Source organism: Phalacrocorax aristotelis, chromosome 5 (assembly GCF_949628215.1).
Source record: "Phalacrocorax aristotelis chromosome 5, bGulAri2.1, whole genome shotgun sequence".
NCBI classification, from domain to species: domain Eukaryota; kingdom Metazoa; phylum Chordata; class Aves; order Suliformes; family Phalacrocoracidae; genus Phalacrocorax; species Phalacrocorax aristotelis.
Genome location: NC_134280.1, coordinates 49,171,675 through 49,197,021, shown reverse-complemented (window position 1 = coordinate 49,197,021; position 25,347 = coordinate 49,171,675). Strand labels below are relative to the sequence as shown.

Below are 25,347 nucleotides of genomic sequence, written 5' to 3'. Positions count from 1 at the left end.
CTCCCAGAGTGACATCCTGGCTGGTAGGACTAGAGCTTTAACCATGCTTGTCTGCTTCAGGGGGATGTCATGAGAGTTAATCAATGTTTGCAAACTGTTTTGAGATACTATGATAACATGTGGAATGGAAGTGTGAATTATTAATTGGTATTTTGCTTTCCTGCTCTTGGGCATACTGACAAGCTTTTTAAATTAACACCTCTTCGTACTCATCCGTGAACTTCAAAGGCCTCCTTTATCCTACTGTCATTACTGGAAATCTCCAGTAGCATATCGGTTTGGCTTGTGTCGGATACTCCTCCATGCATAAACATCCTTTCAATCAAAAAGGGTCGCTCTGCAGGCTAGGAAAACAGAATGTGACCCCCTACTGAAAAATGTATTGACCTGGCTTTGACATGGAACACTTCAAAATGTGCCATCCTTGACAAATAATAGCTTTGCTAGCATCCTGCAATTTGAGATGATCCTGAAGCTGTGGGTTTATAAAGATTAATTTTAGTCATAAGTAGGGGTGGATTTGTTTGAGGGGAGGGAGACAGAGTACCCAAGACTTAGCTGTGAAAATGGGAGGAAGGTAAAATTTTTGAGAACGAATTCCCACCCTCCTTTCTCCTTACCACTTGCAACTGAGTGTTGCACATCTTACAAAGATTTGTATGTTGTGGGGAAGGTGTCAGTATAAAAACTTAAACTGTGACAATTTAGCAACAAGTCAAATAATTTTGCTCTTAATTCCTGACAGTATTATTTGTAGCTCTTGTAGCTGCCACAGTAAACTTCAGTGCTCTTTGCTTAATCCCACCCCAGCTATATTTCGGTCATCTCTCGCTTCCAGCATTGAAGTAGTATGGCCAGACATTTCCCTTAGTCTGGAATGTGAGGTATTCATCCAAGTACGTCCCTGAGTTTTGGGATTGGGTGGAGGATATAATTACTTGGATTATCCTCACGAGTCGCATATATGAATTGCTCTTTCTAGGGCATTATTCCAGTTTTAACAACATTTGCAGCAATTGGAAGTTTCTGTTCTTTTTCTATACTTAATGGATCTTAAACCACAAAAGTTCCTCTCCCCAGTACACTTTTTTTCTCTTTTTACTATAAGGTCTCTCCCTATGCCTTGAATTAGCTGACAGCGCTAATCATTCACATCAGCTGCTCTGGGTGTACTCCTCAGGCCTGCCTGTCACTGGGGGGATTTCCTGCTCTGTGACAGGCATCCACTCACTTGGAAGGCAATTCCTCCTTCTTAACATTTTTCAACAACCATGAAATTTGTTCAGCTCTAGGACTGTATTTAATTTATTCATTTAATTGCTTTTTATCTAAATGTGTCTTCATAATGCTTCTTCCTTTACTTTCTCCTCCATTTTGTACTTTTAGTCTAGAAAGCTTTAACACCACCAAAAGCATACTGGATATTTTAATTCAAACTCCTTTTCCTTTCATGGCCTTTCTTTTCTTTCCTTGTAACTTTACTAAATACATTTATTAGCTTTAACCTCGTTGCCTAGGAAAGAGGGTTTTATTGCTCCAAGCCTGTAGTCACTTTGACTGGTGCTGTAGAGAGAGGCTCTTGGCTTCAGTAATGTTCCTACAATTCTAGCGCTGCAGTTGTTAGTGAACAGTGCCATTGTGATCAGGTTATAAACTGAATGTTTTGTAAGTGTCCTGAAGTTGATTGCTGCCCTGTGTTTCTACAGTGTATTTGCTGATGCCCAGGGTTGTACATGTGGATACCTCCTTTTTTGTTTTTGCATATTTTTTCATTGAACTTGTATTAGGATTTTGATATACCCCAATGTTCTAAAACAGATTTAGAAGCATACATAGTTCCAGAAGCCTCTTTCCTCTGAGGCATGTTTAAATTGCTTGCATAAAAATTGGCAGCATATTAAAAAATTAAGAATCTGACACAGTGTCAGAGAGGTGGAAAACAGTTCAAAAGGTTGACTTATTAAAACTAATTTTTAAGTGATAATATAAGTTCTGTAATGGTAATTTCTGTGGATTTAGGTATAGGTGAGACGAGGTTGGAAGGGGACTTGCTGAAATGATAAACACTATGGCCCACTGCTGGTGTTTGCACGATTTGAGTTGCAGTGCAAAGTGGGTTTTAGAACTGACAGCTAAGTGGAACAGACATACTCTAAATTTCAGTGCAATACCACAAAACCTGATTTAGAAAACATAGAGAGCTCCCAGAACATCCCACTCCATACAGAGCTTGTAACCAGCCCTTTGTACATGGCAAATTGAAATTCTGAAATTCCCAAATGCTGTGGTATCACTTGGATATCCCAAAGGTTTGTAGTCTGATCCTGGCTGCATATGTTTCCTTTTATTGAGTTTCTCTTTGACTCATTATTGACACAGTCTGTAAACTGAAGCTCAACTTGCAATTATTGTGCATCAGCTTAGCCCAGATTCAGCCTACAGCAGGAATTTAATACTCAGAGGCAGACTAAATAGAAGCAGGAACTTAAGGAAGGATACAAATAAAATGTCACTGAATATTTTATGCTCAGGCAAAGCCTTCATTTAATATTTAGCTCTCTAATATCCCTGTTTTATAACACTTGCTAGACGGAAATGTTTTTGTCAGTTGTGAATTCCTTCTCTCCTCGGCTCCTCTATTCCCTGATTAAATCCAGGCTTCCTACTCTTTCACTTTTTCTCTCCTCCTAAGATTGATTATTTGAGAGGGTTCTTGTCAAGAACACAATTGATCCATCTGCATGGAGACTAAAAGGTAAGGTGAGATACAGCAGGCAGATATTCATATTAGTTGGTACAGGTATTTCAGATGACCGGTAGGTTCATCTGCGCACTTATTTCAACAGCACATGGACTCCATGGTCCCTGCTGCCTCCCAGGCCAGTCTGTCATTTGTAAAATTGCCTATTTATCACTTCATTTGAACAGCAGATTATAACACAGGTGTTATTGTAGATGGTCCCAGACTCATTCAGAAGCATGTTAACTTCTGAGTGGGACGGAGAGAGGAATCCTTACTTCACTGTGGATGGAGGTTTTACAATTAAAGTAGTGTAAAATAGATGTGGGGATCTCAGGGTGAAGTCCAGGCAGCTGGTACAAGTAGGTTTGAGTTGCTACGTCTCGCAGCTCCCTCAGCCTGTGAAGATGCCAGGTATTTGTTGCAGAACAGGCATGTGTACTTGAGGAGGAGTCAGAGGATCAGCATGTTGCTCCTGCAGACACTTTGGCCTAGCATTCTGGCAGAATAATAATAGGCATGCTAGCAAAATGTTAGGCTACCACTGTTTGGAGAGCAGCTATCCTATTAAGAGCAACTATAACGTGGTAATAGACAAGCAATGACTTCAGGTCTTCAAATTGACAACAAACTTACTTAAAAGGGTGTCTGTAGATCTGGGAGGTGTCCAGCCTCTTCACCTGATCTTCTGTTCAGCCCTACTCGAAGCTCAAAGCAGTTATCAGCAGATGATGATTAGCAAGGCCTGTTGTGACAGGACAAGGGGTAATGGTTTTAAACTAAAGGAGGGTAGATCTAGACTGGATATAAGGAAAAAAGTTTTTACAGTGGCAGTGGTAAAACACTGGAAGAGGTTGCCCAGAGAGGCGGTAGATGACTCATCCGTAGAAACATTCAAGGTCATGTTGGACAGAGCTCTGAGCAACCTGATCTAGTTGAAGATGTCCCTGCTCAGTGCAGGGAGGTTGGACTAGATGACCTCTGAAGGGCCCTTCCAACCCAAAACACTATCATTATATGATGACTTGACTAGTATAAAAATCAGTTTTATGACCTAAGGCAAATCTTAGACAAGGTGTTGTATCACAGGGGGCTCACCATGTTTGTCAACAGCTCTAGCAGGGCGGAAAAGGGAAGAAAAAGAGGATCTGGCAACAATCACCTTGCCCTGAAAGTAATTCCTTGAAGATAGTAAGGACGGGGAACTGACTTTGTCTCCCCAGCTCATTTTATGCCTGTTCTTTAGACAGATGTACTTCTGGATGCTCATGGTAGCCTTCCCTCAAGGCACAGCTTACTCCCATGATGGAACTGTTGTTCTTATGGGACTGCCTTATTGGACTTTTGTTGTAATCCCATGATTATTTTTTTTTCTTGGTTGCTGGGGCTGAAATTGCAGTTTTCAAGCTAGTTACAAAAACAGTAGGTGTAGGTAGTAACCATATATCAGCTACTTTGCTTTCAGCTAGTGGCTGATGAAGGCATCTGGGAATTGAGACTGCCTGGCTTTTTTTCCTCATCTGTGCAGAGATGAAATATGAACTCTTAACAATTGTGTCCAGATATTTTTACTTTCACTTTGTGGCATTTACGCCTACTTAACAGTTCCAGAAAAAAGGAATGAATATCTAGTTTCTCTGCTTGTGCTTCAAAACTTCAAAAACAGGTGATAAAATGTCATGCTAGAGAAGACAAGTTTAAAATAAAGGACATTCTTTTTCCTCATTGTTCTTGAGGCTAATTAAATTCTCTCTTGAGCTTTCATTAGTAAAAAAATCAATTCCTTTCAAATACATTTTCCATGAGTTTTTAACAGCACATAGGTGTTTGAAATATAGCATATGTATTGGCATGTCACGCCATGTCCTGGCTGCTGAATTGCATTAACTTTTCATAGATGTCAGTGTCATTTAATTGTGCAGAAGGCTGCTGTTTCTGGACCAGCCCCCAGTCTTTTTGCTGTCAATGGAGGAAATCCAAATAAAAGGCACAGATGTTAATCCTGACTGGCTGTAAACCAAAATCTATTCCAGCTAAGGTGATCAAATGCTTTTTCTACAGTTATTTCAGAAAATGATTATAACGTTTGTATGTAAAATGACTCTTTAATTTTTGTTAGTACACTTTCAGTACTGGGACAACCTGGTTTTTGTTGGAAGCTGGTAGTTCTCATAGCACATGCGTTTCAGGAAGAGCCACAGCAAATGTTTCCTGGGTTAAGTACTGAAGAGAAGCTCTCGCTAGCAGAGCAGGACTTAGCTTGGCTGTCTCTTCTGTTTCTAGTCCTAACCCTCATCCATCAGACCAGCCTGCCCCAACCTATAATTCTGCTTCCAAGCCTAGCAGGGAGTGGTCTGCATGGCTGTCCCACCAGGTCTGGCCCATCAGCCCTGCAGTTTCGGTCAAATGGCAAACCTCGTTCTTTAGCCTGATTATTAACATTAATCTTAGCTAAGTGATAATGCTTCAGCCCAGATCTAGCTGTGAGACCTGCCTGCATTAACCAGGGCAGCAAAAAGTCTGAGGTTAATTTATGCTTTATTGTCTTCGCAAATCTTGGTCTGGCATTGTCATATCTGTAACCACTAGTTAAAAATTATTTCCCAAGGTGAACTATTGAGGAAGCTCGCTATGTTCAGCAGTTTGCATAGGGACTTGGGCAGAGAGCACAAGAGTTTTTCTGTCTTGCTCTTTAGGAGTTGGGCTGTTCTATTTGTGCAGCAGTGGAATTGAGTAGAAGACCAGTCCTGCAGATCAGACCTGTGTGAGCAGGAGAAACAGACCCCAGCATCCTGTGTGTCAGACTTTGGGGAAGCTTTTCTGTTTTGTTTTGTTTTCTGCCTGCAGCTGCCAGCAGTAAAGTTGGAAAATGTGGCTCCTAAAATGTCAGGCTTCAACTCTGTCCCCAGCTGAAACTAGTTTTGCACGTGGTTAAAATCTGTACCTTTTCACAACTTTGGTTATATCTGGGAATAATTTGTGACGTGAGCTCTGTCAAAGCTTGTCTGTGTGATCTTACTCAAAGGTGAAGCCACAAGCAAAACCAACGTGTCCAGGTAAAGTGTCTCTATTCAGATGTTGTAGCAGTTTAATATATAATCAATTATGTAATTGACCTAAAGCAGCATGTTTTCAGGGTAGACAGTCCCCTGGAGCAGGGTTACCAAGGTCTGTTGAAAAGTTTAGCTGACATCTGCTCAACAAGAATAAATGCAGCAACTCCAGGTCAGCCAGATGTCTCTCTAGCTAGAAACTGTGCTGGTGCAATGCACTTGACTTGTAGAAAGGAGAGCAGCTAGAAACGCAGAATTGCCTTCAGAAATGTAGGTGACCCACGTGTGCAGGACCTCAGTAGGTCTGGGCAGTTTGCAGTTTGTGCCTGTTATTGTGAGGAATCCTTGCTTAGAGTAAATCTGTTTTTTGTCCAAGTGGTTTCACTGTGCTGACGTATCTACAATTATACTCTGCCTTACAGAAAATATGACTTTTGTATTAGCTTGTAAGAGAAATAAAGGTATGGAAAAGTGAAGTTGGGGGGATACCTCACAACTGTGGTGGTATTAACACCAAAGTGTGTCTACCTGTCCCCACTATGTCTTAATGCCCACTCCTTCTGAATGCTGGTCCCAGCCAGGTTGCTTAACTGAGAGAGAGAGGTAGAGTTAAATTTCTTCAGCTGAAGCAAATGGCATTTGCTTCTTTATTGCAGGTCACACTTAAGTCGCTTTACCAGTGTGCTCTATTCACTGTGGAGCATAAGTTGCTCCAGGGTGATTTTTAAAACCCGAGCAAGTTGCCAGCCAGGGTTCCAGAGAAAGGTATTTCATACTACCTGATCTAAAATTAACAAGTGAAACTTGATAAGCAAGTGGATTTCCACAAAAAAGAAAGTTTCTTGCCAGGCTTTAGATTAAGCCGAGATTCATCCTCAGCCAAGCATTTCAGTACCTGTAAATCTGTGAAGGATGAGGCTGTTGAATTCTAGCTTTCCCTTCTTTGCTGCTCTTGCATTAAAACTTGTGTCCCAGAGTCTGATCAAGCTTCCTTGGAAAGCTGGGCACTGCAGCACATTTTCTTCTGCCTGCTGAAAATTGTGAAGGGGTGAGAGACAGCGTGCCAGTCTTTAGTTTGTGTGCCATTCCCTGAGCTTGCTGAACTAATGCATGCTCCCATCTCACATTACCAGATATTCTGTGCTAATTTGCTATACAGGATTGTGTTAAAAATCCATATTTATGAGGGATGTTAAAAACATAAAGCAATTATATGGTTTTCAAATACATAAACATCAACATGCAATGGGAATTAGAGGCTGAATAATTAATTTTCTGTTTGTTTGTAATATAGAGCCTATGCAAACAGTAAAACCTGGAGAACAAGCGGGGGAGGAGTGCAGAGGGTTCAGTGCCATAAAGTGCTTTTAGTACCTCTGTTCAAATTCAGTTCAGATGACAATGTAGGTGTTAGCAGTTAAGGGAGGTAGCAACCTGGTGAGTGGGAAGCATTGGGTGCAAAAGTTTGTACCTATGCCCTATTAGCTAAGTAGTGTTTCCCCTAACATGGCTCTAGGTTGGGACAATGAGTGTGTGCATTCACGTGTCCTGAGCACAGAGGTGACAGCAGCTAGAGCCACCTGATGCTTCCTGCTATTGGTGTGGTAACTGACCTTGGGCATTTTGGGTTAATGTCGGTCATATGCCTGATCTCTATTCTACAGATGAAGAATACCAAACTTCTAACTTCTGAAAGTTTTATGAAAGATTATAAAGTCATTTGAAGAAAATAAATACCATGAGTAACTTCTGAATATTATCTGTCACCTGAGGTGTACCAACCAGTCACCGTGGGGTCTGGGCGAAGGTGCCAAATTACATTCTCTCTCTGAGGCTTCAAAGCAGAAGCTTTCAAGGCTTTGTTTATTTGAATAGCGTTATTGCACCACAGTAAATTCAGTGGTTACCAACTAGTTCTTAAGTGGAAGTAATTTTGTGGACTTGATGTTTTTATTAAGAGGTTAGGAAATGTATTACACTGCACTAGAACCTGTGGGAATTGAAAACCAGCTTGTTCCATTTGTTCAATTGTTTGTTCTTAGATTGTCATTTCCCTTTGCCTCCTACACGCTGAATAGCTAGCAAACATCAACCTTGTTTTAGTGGTGGCTGTCCAGGAAAACACTTTTAGACTTTTTAAGACAGGTTTTTCCATGGCAAATGGTGCTCATGATTTACCCTCTACAGGAGAACGCTTAGGACTGTCCTTCTACAGAGCAAGTTCTAGAGCTGAGTTTTCTTCAAGAAAGTTTTTCTGAACTAAAACTTGAACCATTGTGTCAGTTAGCTTTTAAGTCCATGGTGGCTTTAGCCTTTGACTGGTTTGCAAGGAGGTGGTTTGGACTTGACTTGAGCGAAAAGGGATCATTAAGTGCAATTAAATGGAAGCTCTGCAAGATGCTTGTAAGAACCCATAGCTGTAGGAATATTGTGTGGGAAGGAGAGTGTCCTTATGGTGACTAACTTGCTGTCAAATTTAATTTTCTTTTTTCATACTCTAGAAGCAGAAAACAATAAGCATGTGACTTAAGAAAAGCAATGCTGTGGGGGAAGCTATATCGTTGTTTAATAACTGGATGACTGTGATCAGCCCCGAAAAGGTGGATGAGAAGACCATATGTTCTATTCAAAAGCTAACAAATTCCAGGCTGAATTTTTTCTGTTGTTTTTGCTTGATATTAAAGCCAAATTTGTCTGACCAGATTGGAACAGGTATGTTGGTGATTGGTTAGATAGAGAAGTTCTTCAGACATGGGCTCAGACAGCAGGGTGGCTACAGCAGGTATGAGAGGACTGAAGCAGCTGTTGCGATAAAAATGAGACATGGTGGCAGTGAGCAGAGCCTGGCTTCAGATACAGGGTGGAGGTCACAGGTAGGGGCTTAAGCTGTGCTCTTACTTTTTTGTTTTTAAATTTTGTTTTATGAAAGGAACACTTGGTCATAGACTTGTCACTTACTGTTGTGTGGGAGCCAGTTCATAAAATTAAGACTGAGATGGTGGTAACCTTCTGCTCTTACTCACACATGATCGGTTTTGTGATGAATCAGCTGCCAAGGTTTACATTCCCGAGCCCAAATTCTTGCTCTTTCCATTGAGCTTGCAGCACAAGTGTGATTGAATCACTGTTTGCAGAAGCCACTGCTGCTCTCTCCCATGTTTTCCAGACTGCCTTTTCCACCACTTCTTGATATATAAATCCTAGAGAGTTGATGATTAGTTGGCAGCCATATGAGATGAGATTCTAGTCATGACTGATAATTGCAAGAAAATATCCAGAGAGTACCTTCCTGGCCAAGCTGGGTGTAATTCAAGACTCCATAGTCAAAGGAGCGCTGGCAGGAGGTGCCTGAGGAAATGTGCAGAAGTGGTATTGTGAGCTTGCATATAGGAGAGAGATCGCAGCGCGATGGCTTTGCAAGCTATACAGGCTGTCTGAGGTGGAAACCAAGCAACATGGAAAAACACTGTGAAATGAGTTAACCTTAGAATGATGAATTTGCCAGGAAGGTATGGGAATGCTTTTGGTCTGTGCCTTTCTTATCTGTGCATCGGTAATGTGGTCAGCCTATCGAGAAAGCCTAGTGTAAATACAGAGTAGAGAAAGCATATTGAACCTGTTCGTGTGCTCTTTCATTCATCATTTCACCCTCACTGTATTCTCTACTTTCTCTTGTTGGAAAAACTCTTGTAGCAGTTTATTAAGATTTTGTTTGCAAAGAAATTAAGTAAAATTTGTGATTCCCCCGGGGTTTTTTTGTTGTTGTTTGTCTGTTTGTTTTTTTAGTTGCCTTCTGGCCTGTAAGCCATCAGGGGCCTTTCCTCACTTGTTTGTTTTTTACATTCTGGTTTCTTTTTCTCTCCTCAGTTTTTGTATCATGCTCTTTCTTGACATGTTTGGTTTTGTCTTTTCTGGAAGTATCAAACAAGAACTACTACACATTAAGCCATATTCAGACTTCAGTCCACTACCTACAGTTAAAATAAAATAAAAGTTTTGTTGCCCTATTCAGGTAAATCTTTCCTACTCAATCATTGTTCTCATATTTTAGTCTCATCCTGGAGGGGCAGGGAGTGGTCTAGCCTTAAAACACACAAACATAGTAAAAAAAAAAAAAAAATCCAAACCCACTTGCGGGAGAAATCATACATCTCCCTGAGATGACTGAGTACGCATCCCTCTCTGTTCAGTCTAGCTCTCCGAGATAGACCACATCTCTCCTCTATATGAGAACGCTGCCAGTTTTCATTGCAGCATTCATAGCAAATGTGTGTTTCTTGATCATAATTTCAGCAGAGGTTTAATATTACAAGCTTAATGGTGTCTGCAAGTCACAATCAGGTGAGAAAAGAGTCAATTTCTGCTCCGTTTGTGCTAAAGCTGTTAGAGCAGGAATTTCCTTTCCTCCTATTTTACCACATGATTTGTACAGCTTATATTTTATGGCCATGATTTATAGCATATGTCACGAATTTCTCTGAAGCTGCTAGCAGTTCCCTGCCTGTGGTTTGCTAGGTGGGAGTGGTCTCCTGATGCTTTCGACATGAGGTGTGCATGAGGTGTGCGCGTTGGCCGCACCGCATTCCTGTCAGTCACCGGAACCAAGCCCTTGCAGTGAAAGGGTGGAGTGGGGGGGTGTCTTGAAAGAAGTTACTGCATTAAACATCTGCTAGAGGAGGAAGTTTCCACAGGAACAGGGTTAATAGTCCACTGCTGGAGTGTAAGCTGGGAGCAACCATTTGGTCAGCCCCCTGCCACATGCAGCACATGGCAGCAAATGCAGTGTTGCAGCAGTTGGTGTGCTGGGCATTAACTGTACTAAAGTTGTCTACTCATATTAAAGGGGAGGAGGGAGAGGAAGATTTTGCAGCTGTGTTGAGGGCAGGCTGCCCCCAGCAGTTGTCTCGAAGCATTCCTTACTGCGTGAGATCTGTGAATGGTGCTTCGAACAAAAACCTTTTTTTTTTTTTTTTTTTGATGCTTTTCAACCACAGGTCTTCGCCATTTGCAATGGGGTGGAGTTCTCTGCAGTGCTCTTCCCCAAGCTTTTCAGCTATGGGACCTGACTGAAAAGACAGAGGAAAGGGGAAAAGATAATCAGACTTTTTCAATTCCTGCTTTCCAGGGGCTAAAGGACTGCCTCTCCAAAAGTGTTGTATTACTCTTATGGCAGTTGCCTCTGGAATTGCAATTGCAACATACGCTGTTTCTTTTCCTGGTATTGAGAAAAGGCTTCTTTAGCTTTTTCCTTTTTCTCTCTCTTATTTTCCGTACCTTTTTCCTTTCTAGTTTTACTACGTATTGAGAGCACCAGGGAAATGGAGAGGGTGCTGAGCACCTCTGCCCTTTTCACATTGAGAAGGGTATGTCTCTCTCGTGTGTGCTATGGCTATATCTTCACAAGAAAGCCGAAAATCATAAATCATAAAATCATTTAGGTTGGAAAAGACCCTTAAGATCATCAAGTCCAACCATTAACCTAACACTGCCATGTCCACCTCTAAACCATGTCCCTAAGCACCATGTCTACACATCTTTTAAATACCTCCAGGGCTGGTGACTCAACCATTTCCCTGGGCAGCCTGTTCCAATGCTTGACAGCCCTTTTGGTGAAGAAATTTTTTCAACTATCCAGTCTAAACCTCCCCTGGTATATACAACTTGAGGCCATTTCCTCTTGTCAGCTATGATGGTGGATTTTTTTCCCAAAATGTCTGTTTAGATGCACAAATAAGGTCAACTTTTATTAGGTTCTATGATCTTAGGCATATTTGAGAAGATCACCCTCTTTATGTAAAATCAATGGGGTTTTTTTAAAGGAGGTAAATAATGAAGCACCAAAGAAAACTTAATGCAAGCATAACTTCTCCCTGCTTGCAAGAATGCTGAGTTGAGCAGATATCACACAGACTTTCTTTTCATTACCCTCCTTCTTAGAGGCTTCAAAGAGGATCTCCGTTGCTTGACAATTCAGTTTGCCTTGTGTACCACCACTCTGTTGTGCTTTGTTCAGTGTTTCAAGGCCTCAGGTAGTGAGGATTTCCTTACCATTCTTGGGTGATTATTGTACCTGCTGTTCTTACAAGAAGTTTTCCTGTTCTAACTTAACCTCTGCTCTAAAGCCAAGTAAAACTCATGAGGTGTTACATTCCCTACCTGATTTTTGGGTTTCTACAAGCCTATAGTGCAGGTCACTTATGGCAGGTACAGAATGACTCTAACCTTTACTTTTGCTTTCTGTTTTGCATGCAGAACAAACTGTCTAGTTCTTTGACTTCCCAAATAGGGGAGTAGATTAGTCTCAGCTGTTGTGGTTGAAGACTGATGTTGAGATTAAAGAGCTCTGCCCTACACTGGGCTGCTTCCACTCTTCCTGTGAATGTGTGCCCTGCATTTAATGAACACTCCATCCAGTCTGCATTTTTTAATTAATATCTCGTTGTTGGATAAGTCTTGCTAAATAACTCTCTTGCAAGAAGATTCCACTTGTGCTGAGGTAGGATCATGTAGTGCTGAGCTTGTCTTCTGGCTTGTTACTTTTCCAATGGTTAGATCAAGCTGAATTCAGGCCCTTTCTGTCATTAGGAATTTCTTAAACTACTGCTCGATGGCTTCATCTTTAAACATCAACCTTTCCGTTAACCTTTTGTGTGTGGTTCAGCTTGCCCTGATCTCCTGTCCTTTGTGTTTTATCTGTTGCAGGTTCCCCCCCCACCGCCCAAGTCTCGTGTGCTTCATTTCAGAGAGTGCAGGAGGGATGCAGATGTTATGGCTTCATTTTTTTATTTTATTTTATTACACTGTTTGGGCTTTTTTGATCTCTGGAACTCAAAACAACAATCAAATAAGGATTCTCTTTGATCTTTTTCTTGGTGCTGGTTTCTCTCTCCATGGATGGAAGTGACTGAGGTTGGTTCTAACAGTCAGTGACTGGTAACTCACATGAATCCATCCTCAGTCCAGCTGAATTTATTACCTATTTCTGGTTTTGCTGGATCTCAATTTCTAAACCCTTCTTCTGGCCTATGTTTAGTTTACATTTAGTGTTTCAGACTGAAAGTGTATCTTGTGAGCCTGGTGGGAAAAGCTTGGGGGTTTCCCCCTTCCCATTTTTGGCCTGTCCCTTGGGCAAGATCTGGCTCCCAGTGGCCAGCATGGAGATGCCCAGGGGAGCAGGGTCCAGGCCCTTGTCCCCAGCCTGGCCCAGGGAGCAGCCAGGCCCATCTGCAGGGGGAGACTGTGCCTGGTGTGTGCCTGCTGTGGGTGAAAGGCAGCTCTGCTGCAGCCTCAGCAAGTGCTTGACAGCATCTGTTTTCTTAGGCACTTTCAAGCTGCGTGAAAATGATTTCAGGAAGTGGAAACACGTTTTACTTGCCAAGTATTGCGTGAAATGTCCAGAGAACAGATCTGGTTGGGAGGACACCTTCCTCGGGAGGGTAGAAGGAGGTAACAGTTGTGTGGTTTTTACTGCTTTGAAACAGCGCGTCTCGCAGTTTACCATGTACTTAAATCTGTCTGCTTACTGACTTGTTTGTTTCCATTTCAAACCTGGGTATAATTAATGTAATTTTATAAACATGAATGTATAGAAAAAGGGTAATACAACTTGAGGCACCTTGTTCTTCAGGGCTTTATATATACTGCTCTTTCTGGCAGTTCCTTTTGCAGAGCAGTTTATGTGCAACTTCAAAGTATTTGTCCTGCTTAAGAACAATGTTAAGTACCTTAATTAGCTTGGAAAATGTTCTTGGCTTTTTTGTTCTTTAATATATTTTAAAGATATTTCCCATGGTGAGACTTCAAAGTGTCATTTCTACAATTCCTTTGACTGTGCAAGCGGGCTGTCATATTCTCCAGAACTGTGTAAGCTGCCTGCTGACAGTTTTTTTGCTTTCAGGACATCTCATCAGATGAGATGAGTTTTTTGCAGGTAGGTCCACAAGCTAAGTTTCAAAGTGTTGAGAAGTGTTGGTGCTACATCGCTAAGCCTTTTATAGGAAGAGGGAGAGGAGGCTTGAGGGAAGATGTATATGCTTTACTGGTGTGGAAAAGATTTACGTGCTGCATATATCCCCCTTGTACATGGCCCAAAGAAAAAGCATAACCTGCCCAGAGGCTGGGGTGGGCACAGGCAGTACAAGCCCCATCCAGAGCTCAGCTGCAGGTGCCGTGCCTGCCCCCTTCAGCCCTCAGCTCTCTGCACGACTTTGTTTCATCGCTACGCAGCTTGCGTGTTTCTTTTCATTAAAATCCATTGCTGGAAGAATCTGCTGGAATGTCAGGCAGAAAATTCTACATCTGTAAGTGTGTAAGCATGTGAAGCTGTCAGAGGGAGTTCAGCGAGATGGAAGGGGGAATCTCTTTGACCAAAATAGTGAAGACCATGAGACTCCCCCTTTTTCTTTCTCCCTCCACCCCAGTATCTCTTAAAACTTCCAAATGTTGCTGCTGCTTGTTAAGGTATTTTCATTCTGTCATTCATTGCTCCATCTCACATTTGTTCACTGGTAGCACTGCGCCAGTCCCATCTCACCACTGTTGGTGAAAAGCCCTTCCTTTGCCCTTCAAGCAGAAGTGCAGGCAGTTGTTAAGTGGCCTTCGTTTGCTGAATCAGGGGTGCTCTGCTGAAATGAGAGTACAATAGCTATTGTACAGCACGAAAAGGAGAGGTTATTGCTTGTATTGGTAATTCTGAAGGTAGTCTGTTCTCTCTTTAATTGCGGAAAATGCTCTGGTGTCCTCACACCAGCTCATTTGGCAGTTTTTGGTGAATCTGAAAGGGATACTGCCTGTTCAACTCTGTGTCTCAGTGACATAAGAAGCTCTGGGCTTTTCTGCTGGGCCCTGTGAGCTTGGTGATTCAGTGTCACCCTTACCCGGGGTGGTCTTCCACCTCTGGTGGTAAATGGCCTGTGGGTAAAACCACTGTTTGGTTTGGTTGATGGAGAAGCAAGAGCGGGAAAAGTGGAAAAGTAGATGTGTGGGGGAGATGTGGCCCTTTGCCACTGCACAGTCTAGGGGAGGGAGGGAGCTGTTCTGTGACAGGAAAATGCGAGTGAGGAACGTCTGCAAGCTGTGAGTGAATGCATTTTCAGAAGAGAGTGTTGACCTGTCTTTTCCCACTTTATTTCATGCTACATCTTAGCCATATGTTCTGTGAGCCCTGGAGAAAGCTGCTGCTTTTTCTTGTTTCATGTACTTAGCTAAGGTTAAGAATGTTCGTTCCTCACAAGGATGAAACTTCTGTTGTCATTTAAAAGCATTTACTATTACAAGTTATGATGCCACCTTTGCTCTGCCCAAGTGTGCTTTAAACAAAGCACAGGTTTGGTTCATTGAGGGAGAGCTGTCACTGCAGCAGGAGTCCTTAGCGTTAACGTAGTGCTCATTCCTACAGGATAGAGTGAACTTCCCACTCTACAGGCTCATCGTCAATTCATACAACCTATCACTGCATCTTTTGCCATGCTGCATATAAATATACGTTTTAAAAATGTGTCATGTAGGCTTCCAGAGCTCGGGTCGTTCAGTCTGTGTTCTGTTAGGTACATCCTACTTTCAGTTTTTCCTTGCAAACTGGTGAAAGCTAAATTAATTACAACAACTTGCTCAGAAGAGATGTGTTCAGAGAAGCCCAGAAGACAAAGTGGGAGTCTTAAGAGCTCGCACAGAGAATTGGCTTTGCTCTCCATGAACACTTAGTGATGTAGTGATGGTGAATAGTGGTGGTGGTTCTGGTTTTAGGTACCTTTCCAGAGGAATTGCATTGAGGGCGGTGGGGCACAGACTAAGTAAGTTGTCAGTTTAGTTTAGTCCTGTGAAAAATGCCAAGTAAACTGCAGGTCAGGTATTGAAACTTGAAATACAGGTCTGTATTTCAGTCAGGACCTTATGTTTTCATCTGAGATGAAGCCTTGAACGTTATAGAATCTTCTAGCACAGTGGTGCGGCAGTGTTTCTGATAAAAGTGGGCACTTAACTTGCATAATTCCTATTTCTACTGTTTGCAGTGCCTTTTTTTACTTCCCTTTCTTCCTCTCTTTACACTGTCACGGGCATATCAGGAAACTCATTTACCCTAATCCTGTGTTTGACTCATAAGACCCAATGAGCTAATAGCTTCAGAATAAATTGCTGTAGCAATTGCATTTATAAATATGAACAGCATCCTTACAATGATGATTGATTACTTGAGACAAAGCTTTCAAAACATTAAAACAGCTTAAAAAGAATTACTTGGCCAAAGCAATAAATTTCTGTGGACACATTTCATTTTTCATAATCCTCCATTTTTTCCCTTTTCAGAAAATGGACAAGACGCCTGTATTAAAAAAGTAATTAAATCTGCAACCCAAGCAAGACACAGAAATTCGAAATGTAATACTAATGCAGTTCTTTCATTTTGCAGATGATAGTTACCCACTCACATGCAGACAAGTATGCACATCATTAGCATTGACAAAGAGCTGACTGTTAGCTTTGAAATTCTTGGTTTCCAGGAGTTTATCTCACATTCTCATTATGTAAATATGTTGGGGTTTTTTTTTTTAAACTTGAGCAGTTTCCATGAGGATAAGTGTCTGTCTGGAGAACTGCATGGGATGCATCCTGCAAAAGTTAGGCAGAAGTATTTGTTCTGTTGAGAGAGTCATGTTGCTTTGGTTTGTAATTAATCTTTAAGAACCTAAAGCATCTTGACAGTATAAAACAAACAAATCTGACTCTCTGACAGTGGTGTTTGCCAGATGAGACAGTGTCCCACATTGCATTGTATACATCACACTGAGGCTTGCTCAATTACTGCTGTGTAATGACTGGCTTTCCTGAAGAAAAGGTGTGTTGTGTGAGTCCATGCTCCTGTTGAAAACCTGTAGAAGGGAATACACTCTATAGAAGGGAATACACTCTAAGAAGAAGCACTTCTGGCTATCTGGTAAGAGGGAAAAAATTAGTATTGGATCCTAATTTTGTCTAGTACAATGCAGGATGTGTTTGTTGGCGGGGTGATAATTGACAAAACCTTATTCCTGTTGCTGCTGGAGTCCTGATGTATTTGTTGTTGATTACCAGTCTTATCCAACATGATGGGAAGGAGAAGATTCTGTGAAGCACCCCACTGCCCAAAGCTCTCCTGGCTGGAGGACAGCTCTGGGAGTTCCCACATCAGGCAGTTCACCTACCAAAAAAAGTAGACGAGAAGCCTTGTTAAAGTCTACTTTGTGGGTGGTAGTCATGTACAGGCAGGAGCTGGTGAGGACAGGTGATAGACATGGGAGGATTTATTTGCCCTGGGAGAACAATGTACTTCTGTGAAGCCACAATGTATGGTACATGGTGCCAAAATTGCTTTTTGTGAACACTGTTAAATGCTTTTGGAAATAATGTACAAAAACTTGTCCCATCCTTCTCTGAAAATAAATTCCTTCTGGCTTTTCGTGGTGAGGAAGGGGATTGAATAGGAAGATCATAGAATTATAGAATGTTTTGGGTTAGAAGGGACCTTTAGAGGTCATCTAGTCCAACCCCCCTGCACTGAGCAGGGACATCTTCAACTCGATTAGGCTGCTCAGAGCTCTGTCCAACCTGACCTGGAATGTTTCCAGGGATGGGGCATCTACCACCTCTCTGGGCAACCTCTTCCACCGTTTTACCACTGTCACTGTAAAAACTTTTTTCCTCATATCCAGTCTAGATCTACCCTCTTAGTTTAAAACCATTACCCCTTGTCCTGTCACTACAGGCCTTGCTAAAGAGATTGACCCCATCTTTCCTATAGTTCCCCTTTAAGTACTGGAAGGCTGCAATAATGTCTCCCTGGAACCCTCTCTTCTCCAGGCTGAACCACCCCAACTCTCTCAGCCTGTCCTCGTAGAAGAGGTGCTCCAGCCCTCAGATCATTTTCATGGCCTTCCTCTGGACCCGCTCCAACAGTCCTGTGTCTGTCCTGTGCTGAGGGCTCCAGAGCTGGATGCAGTTCTCCAGGTGGGGTCTGACAAAAGCGGAGTAGAGGGGCAGAATCACCTCCTTTGACCAGCTGGCCATGCTTCTTCTGATGCAGCCCAGGAAATGGTTGGCCTTCTGGGCTGTGAGCGCATATTGCTGGCTCATGTCCAGCTTTTCATCCACCAGTACCCCCAAGTCCTTCTCCTCAGGGCTGCTCTCAATCCCTTCATCCCCCAGCCTGTAGGTGGATGAAGGTGACATTTTACCAATCTTGCCCTTTTTAAAACAAAACAACATACCCTTAGGTGAGAATGCTGCTCAGGACAGGAGGTGAGGTTCACCTGTGAAACAGAATTTTGTTTGGCAAAGAACTTTCCTCTGCAGGTGTTTGTTATACCAAGAACATGGAGAATGGGGTTGCTTTGTTCTGCCTGACTTGTAGTTTGATTGTCACAGAATATTTAGTAAGCGATATATATAGCTAGAGGTGTCAATTATTTTTTTTTAATATGGAAATCTGTTTACTTTCATGTGGCTTTAAGCTTAGAATTAAATGCAATAACGTGATGTTGTGGTTTAGCGGCAGCTCAGCCCCACACAGTCGCTCGCTCACTCCCCCACCGGTAGATGGGGGAGAGAATCAGAAGGGTAACGCTCGTGGGTTGGGATAAGAACAGTTTAATAATTAAAATTAAAAGAAACAACAGTAGAAATGCAATGTAAAGGAGAACAACGAGAGGTGCAAAGCCCCGGGGGAGGAGGGAAGGGAGGGGAGAGGGGGAACGAACCGCCGGAACAAACCGCACGCGCCGCAGCCGCCCGCCAACCCGCCGCCGCGCCGCCCCCGCGCTGCCACTGCCCGCCCTCCATATATTGGCCATGGTGTCACATGGTATGGAATGAACCTGCCATTGGCCAGTCGGGGTCAGCCGTCCCCACCATGGCCCCGCCCCTCCCAGCCCCCCCTGCCACGCCACGCGGCAGAGCGCGGGAAGCTGGAAAGGTAGCCGACCCCCACAGTGAGGAGAATTAACCCCTTCTCAGCCAAAACCAGCACACTTGATTACTCAATATAAACTCTGCAGTGTCTTTATGGCACAGTCTGGTTTGAACACTACTCTGCTAGTACAAGTCTTAGAGTGGATCCTTCCGCTAATGCTTCATCTTCCTTCATCTTCACACCAGCAAGGTAAATAGGTGGCATTTTGTTGTCCTGGCCTTTGCAGCCAGATACTGATGAAGATAATGCTTTATTCTGAAGTGAACCATCACAAGCTGCCATCTCACTGTCAGGAGGGGCTTGCTAGCTACAGTGTGCATGTTCAGTGATAACACACCCCATCTTCTGCAAAGAGCGCAACCTTACGTTCCAGGGATCAGCAGATCCAGAGCATCTCTGCTGGTGGTGGTTTCATTTTCCATGATCTGTTTCATCCATATGCAACTCACCACTGTGGGTTTTAACATTCGAAACATTTTTTTTCCTCCTGGTCCAATATTGAAATTGCTTGAAAGCCAAACTAATGTTTGGAATACTTCCTGTATTTTGCCCCAGAGCTGCAGATATGCCTGTTTCATCATATTTTTATGACTTGAAAATGGGCCACTTCAGACTCTTCCCTGTATGAAAATTGAGCTAGATCTTTCTCAGGATGAATCTTTAAAATTAGAAACTTCACACTTGAACGCCAAAGTTGTGTATAATTTGCTGTGATGACAACCACATGGCCTCTGTCACAAAGAGTGTAATGTCTTGAGGCGTTAAGTAAGTTTGTGCCTGTTTCAACAGCTTCTGTGCTCCCATAGTACAGACAAAAAAGTCAGCTCTGGGTTGTGTTGTGGCTGAGCTTTTCTGGTGTGTTACAGTCATTCTGTGGGGAATTACCAGCCTATATTTGTGTCATGCCAGGGTTATGCTAGTTATATTTGTAGTTTCAGTTTTGCTGTTAAAGGTTCCACGTAAATGCCAAGTTTGGTTTGTGTTTAAAATTATTAGAGCAAAGGGAAGACAATTCTTCCCTGGGCTACATATAGAAAGCTCTGGAATAATAGGTTTGATTTCCTATCAGAATAACTTGCCATTGCCTCTGTCACTCCAGAAGATAATGTTTTCCCTTCTGGTTCACATTACTGTAATTAGATGAATTCAGAGCATTCTGTGTCTGTCTATTAACATGCAATCATGTGATTGATTCTTGCATCCCAAGTAGATTTTTTTCCAAAGGAAATACATATTTTACATGAGTTTTCAGGCCAGCTATGTAAATCAAGTGCTTATGAGAGGCGCTGTGACATGCAGCTTGAATGCCTAGTCTTTCAAACTTCTGTCCTCTGCACTTCCCTCTCGTGTACCTCCATAGCTTTCTGCTACTTTAATTTTTGGTTCCCCTACTATGATGCTTAGTCAGATGTTCAAAGTACTGGCTATTTAACTTGCCAAGAGAAGATGTTTCTGCATCCTGTGGATTTTTTTTATTGATCAGGTTTTAGTGGGAGGCTGACTTGCCTTTCTGAATGGATCACTTATGTCAAGGAAAGATGCTGACCAAGGGCATATTTTTAGGCATTGTTAATGATCCAGAGAATGTACTGTCAAATATTTTCTTTTCAGTCTTTTTTCTTTTTTTGGCATCACATCAGGTTAACATGCAGCTTGTTGTGTCTGCATCCTTTGGCACTATGTGTTCTTTGCATACTTTGGGATAACTGTCCATGCAAACTCTGTGGCTCTGATTATTTCTCTACCCCGTTTCTTTTGTTCCCTGATGGAAGGGGATAATATTGCCTCTGAATGATAGTAGAATTTCTAAAAGTAGCCAGTAGCTGGAAAAATAAACCCAGAACACCCATACAAACCAACCCCCTGCTTTTCAGCCCCAAAGAATGAGAACAAAGCTGTATGCCCGTGGATAAGGCATGGTTGATCAATACTGTCTTCCTTCAGACTGCCTTGTGCTAGAGTATAGGATCAGTCTGGGACTGTGATTCCAGAATCATTAATTCTGGGGATATGTCCTGTTGTATCAGCTAGTTGTACAGATTTGGCCAATATTTTTGTTGTTAGCCATGACACTGGGTTTAGGTCAGCTGAAGGAGGACAGATGGTACCTGTCCAGCACAAAATCTTCAGGCACGGTTGCTTGTTTTTAGTAAATTTCTTATCCCAAACTAGCACCTTGCATAATGTGGCCCAGGTATTTTTGATTTCAGTTTAACAGTCTGTGGCCCCTCTGTCTTAGATAATGAGAGTCATAAAAGTGAAAAAAAAAAAATTAACGTTATGCTAAGACACTGAAAAGAGTGTGTCCTGGGATTGACTCATGCTTGCTTGGTGTTTTTTCTCTATTTGCTGAAGGAAGGATACTCTAGGTACACCAGATTTAATAGTGTCTCTTAGTCTTTGTGGCGCTGTGCTTGTTCAGTATTCACCCAGTGATGGAATTCAGCAGAAGCAAAGGACAGCCTTTGCTCTGTCCATCGGACAGATACAAGCAAAGCACAGACCTGCCCAACCCACCAATGCCTTTTCTAAGAAAAGTGTAAAAAAAGGCAAAGGGGGGTTGTGTTTCTGAAAGTGTGCATTCATGGCTCACAAACAAGTAGGTGAGGAAGCATGCAAGTACCGTGACACAGACTGCAGCCTGTAGCAATGCTCAGGTGTGGGCAGCTGCAGGAAGCTGTTGGAAGGTAGGCGCTGCTGGTTTATACCACTGCAAAATTCAGCCATTATCACTGCAGCATTCTAGTGTTTGATCTTTCTTTCTTTAGGAGGAGCGCTTCACTCTCAAAGTTGATAGATTTTATGTAACACCTGTCTTCAGCAGACTTTCACTTGATGTTTGGAAGACTGTGGCTGTGGTGGTGTTTTACATGTACGTAACATCTGCATGTTCTAAAGAAGTGGGGCTGAATTTTGGGGTTTAACATAGCTATTTTCACTACTGTCCAAATTATCAGAGAAGAATGATAGGTGATAAATGCACACTGTAATCATCTGATCATGGGCACTTAACAGATGCATGATTTGATTTACGGTGTTTTCTAAAGGCTGCATAAATCATTTTTAATTGTCAACTTGATACATTAGTAGAAAACAGTTTTGTTCTTTGCAGTCCTGAGCTTTTCTTATACGGAATATCTCTTAATGCTTATTACCATCATGACTTATTTATTTTTGACAGCATACATACTAAAATAAGTTCATCTATCTTCTTAAGGGCTCTTATAAGTTTTAAGGGAGGAGGGGAATAATTTGTGTAATTTTAAGCTTGACAGAGTATCTGTAATTTCTGGTAATTAAAAAAGGAAAAAAAAAAAACAAACAAAAACAACAGTAAAAAAACAAAGCTCTGTTGTAACTGGTCAGTCAGTTGTATGTTGACAGAGGAAAAATCCTCCAAGTCATGGTGTCTGGGTAATGTTGTTTGCACCTTAATGTGATATCCAGAACTTGCAGTAAGTTCTGGATACTGAATACTCTATTTGCTGAAAGATTGTATCTCTGTCAGCCTTTAGCAGGGTGGTTTGTATTATCTACACAAGCTGCAAAGCACGAAATTACTATCTAAACAGAGCAAGATCTCTAGGAAATTGGAAAAATAATTTTTTTTTTTAAGTGAATGGGATAATATCTTGCATTGAGATACAAATGGGTTTGTGCCAGTGGTCTTAAATACAGCCTTCAGGTGAATTTTAGTGGACTAACCATCTGAGCGTTAGTATCTTGTCTTTTAGTATCCAGCAGGGCAGATACTGTCACAAGTTCACTTGAAAACACTGTTGAAGAAGTTGGGAATCCACTTCTCCTTTGGATGTACCTGTGGAAAGGCTAAGAGTTCATGCAGCTCACCAGGGCACCTATAACAAGGTGTTTGGGAACAGAGCAATCTTGATTGGATCCTGCTGTATGTTTTGTGGTTCAGTTCAAATTCTGGTTCTCCTAGTAGATTATTTCACTAGGAATGTGTGAGGCTTGTGCATGTGGAGTTCCCAAAAGAAATCAAAACTTCGTTACCCAAAATCCTAGCAGAACTGCTGTCTGACCTCTGCATGGGTAAAACAGGCATCTTTCTGTATGTGGAAAATACTTGTATGACTCTGCAGTTTGAAATGCAACAAAAACACGTAGTTATCCTTCTGATCAATACAGTCTGATTCTAGCCTTTTTATCTTTGTTTTTTAGCATGACTCTTTTATCCCTTGTTAATCCTCTTGAGCAGCAAGAAGACAGTTTAATACAGAAGACCCATTTCACCTCTGAATTCCTGGAAGCTAACACTTTAGAGTTTTGTGAAAAAAACAATACAAGGACAAAAGGATATTTGCAAAATGAGCATTTACATTCTGATCTCAAAATACTCACTTTGACCTCTGAATCTCTCTATCAAATATTTTTTTATTCTTGTCTAATAAAATATGAGAACACACACTCACTTATCCCCTTTCATATGTATACATTTTTCATTTGAAATCAGTCCCACAGTTGGTAAATATAAGATATCAGAATATCAGAACATGATGAAGTCATTCTTGCTTCTGCTGTGCAAGTAAATAATGATGAAGGGAAGTTTATCAGTCGTCTCTTATTCTTTGTAATTTTTTTTTTGCTTACATGGTTAAGAAATTTATCAGTTTGTGTCTCTTGAGAGGATGAAGGGTTTAGGTAGCCTTTTCCTAGTCTTGGCATATACTTCTAATGAGTCTAGGTATGTTATCCTCTGCTTCCAATGAAGTGTCTTTGATTATGGTTTCGGTTTTTTTGTTTATTTTTAATTAAGCTTGGCATGTTAGTTCTTTGAAAGATTGCCTTTATTAATCAATCCATTACTCACCAGGAAGAGAAAAATACCTGTTAGCTAAAACAACGCAATTAGGAGTGTTTTCACAGGGGTGTTCTTCAAGAGCTGAATTTATGCTCATTCAGGGCAGCTGCTCTTGGAAGTCAATGATATAGAAAGAGCGGAATTTTAGCTGTAAATCAGTGATGAAGGCCAGACAATGACGTAAACATGAGGCAGAAAGCAGATCCTTCTGATCACTGAGGTTTTTCATTTGGTAAAATGGTTTTTCTTTCATTATAGGGGTGGGGGAGGACTTTCACTGTTATTAACACAGGAAGAAGCATCTGGTGTTCTACAGAGGGCTTTTTCTTGGAAAGTAATTTCTTCGCTAGTGTCTTCATAATGATCATGTTCACACAGTTTGTGTACATGCCAGCCTCTGCTCCCCTGCAGTTACAACATACAAGCCCCTTGGAGTTTGGGTGATGACACAAATGCTGTGGAGGTACTAGGCATAAGAGACTCATTGCTTAATTTTGTGATGATCCAAAGCCTGTACATGTATGAATGAATGTGCTCCTGTCCCCCACCTCAACTTGACAAAGAACAGCTCTTGTCTGTGAATTGTTTCTAATGTGTATGTGAGAAGACACTGTTTCATTTTGGCATCTCCAAAAGTTGTTTGAGGCTGAAAGGATACTTCTAAACAATTACGATTAAAAGCTGTTTTCTGTTCTGAAGACAAGTCTGGATTCTATCTATTTCTGTACAGACTGAAAAGAATTAATATTAAAAAAACACATCATATAAAACGTTAAGTGGGATATACAGTTTTTTGATGTGAATTCTGTATTCAGTGCTGCTCACTAAGCTGCTTCTGTTCAATTTCTTTGTATAACTAAGTGAAACAGTCCTCAAGTTACCCACATTAAAAGATATCAATAATTCTTTCATGGATAAATGTGGTGGAAATACAGTCTCTACCACTTTAAATCATCAGTTCAAAGAAGAGACCAGTCAAGCTGAAAATCCAGCACATGGGGTCAGGATGTTATGTGAGGTGAAAAGACCATTACATTAAAGAATGTGATTTTCTAAATAGAAAGGCCAAGTGAGAAGAACATAGGCTGGAACAATTATTACAATTCGTAGTAGTATATGAACAATAAAGCAGTTATCTATTATTGCATTTCCTCATGGTGGACACACTTTCAAATGAATATCGTTTACCACAGAGCTTCAATACGTAGCTCCGTAATACTAAGCTTAGCAAAAACTGGAGCAATGCAGTAATCAGCTCCAAGGAAAAGATCGGATACTTGTGGAGACAGCAGTTTTTCACTTACCTGGTTGGGTGGTGGTGCATGCCATCATGAGCTCTACTGTGTCCTGTGGTCTTAGAATTGAAAAATAGTATATTATTAAAAGTTTTGTACCAAGAGAAATTTCTGGGGGGCTTGCATAAGTTAGATTTGTTTCATGTCTGGGGGGGCAGGGGCAAGAAGGAGGAGAAACAGTGCAAAAGAAAGTTAATTTATTTAAAATGTTGTGAATGCCAGATCTTGAGTCATTTTCTTTATAAGTAGATCTGCATTACATGTCATTACCCACTGATTTTCATTTCCTTTTAACCCAATTAGAAAAAATGCATACACTAGCAGTCCCTGTGTTTTGAGGGGAAGTGTGCTGAGAGGAAGGATCTCGATGTTACCCCGCTTGAAATCACTCCTCTCATGGACAAGGTGAATTTTATGTATAGTGTAGAGAAGAACAGGTTGTATCTTTTCCTTATTATTCCAACATTAAGTATTGATCATCTTAAGATAGGAAC

The 25,347-nt window shown here is 41.6% G+C and overlaps 1 protein-coding gene across 2 annotated transcripts in view; it reads left to right on the top strand.

Moving 5' to 3' along the window:
• Positions 1 to 25,347, top strand: part of LDLRAD3 (low density lipoprotein receptor class A domain containing 3) — a 119,460-nt gene that overhangs the window by 68,993 nt on the left and 25,120 nt on the right. The window lies entirely within an intron of this gene.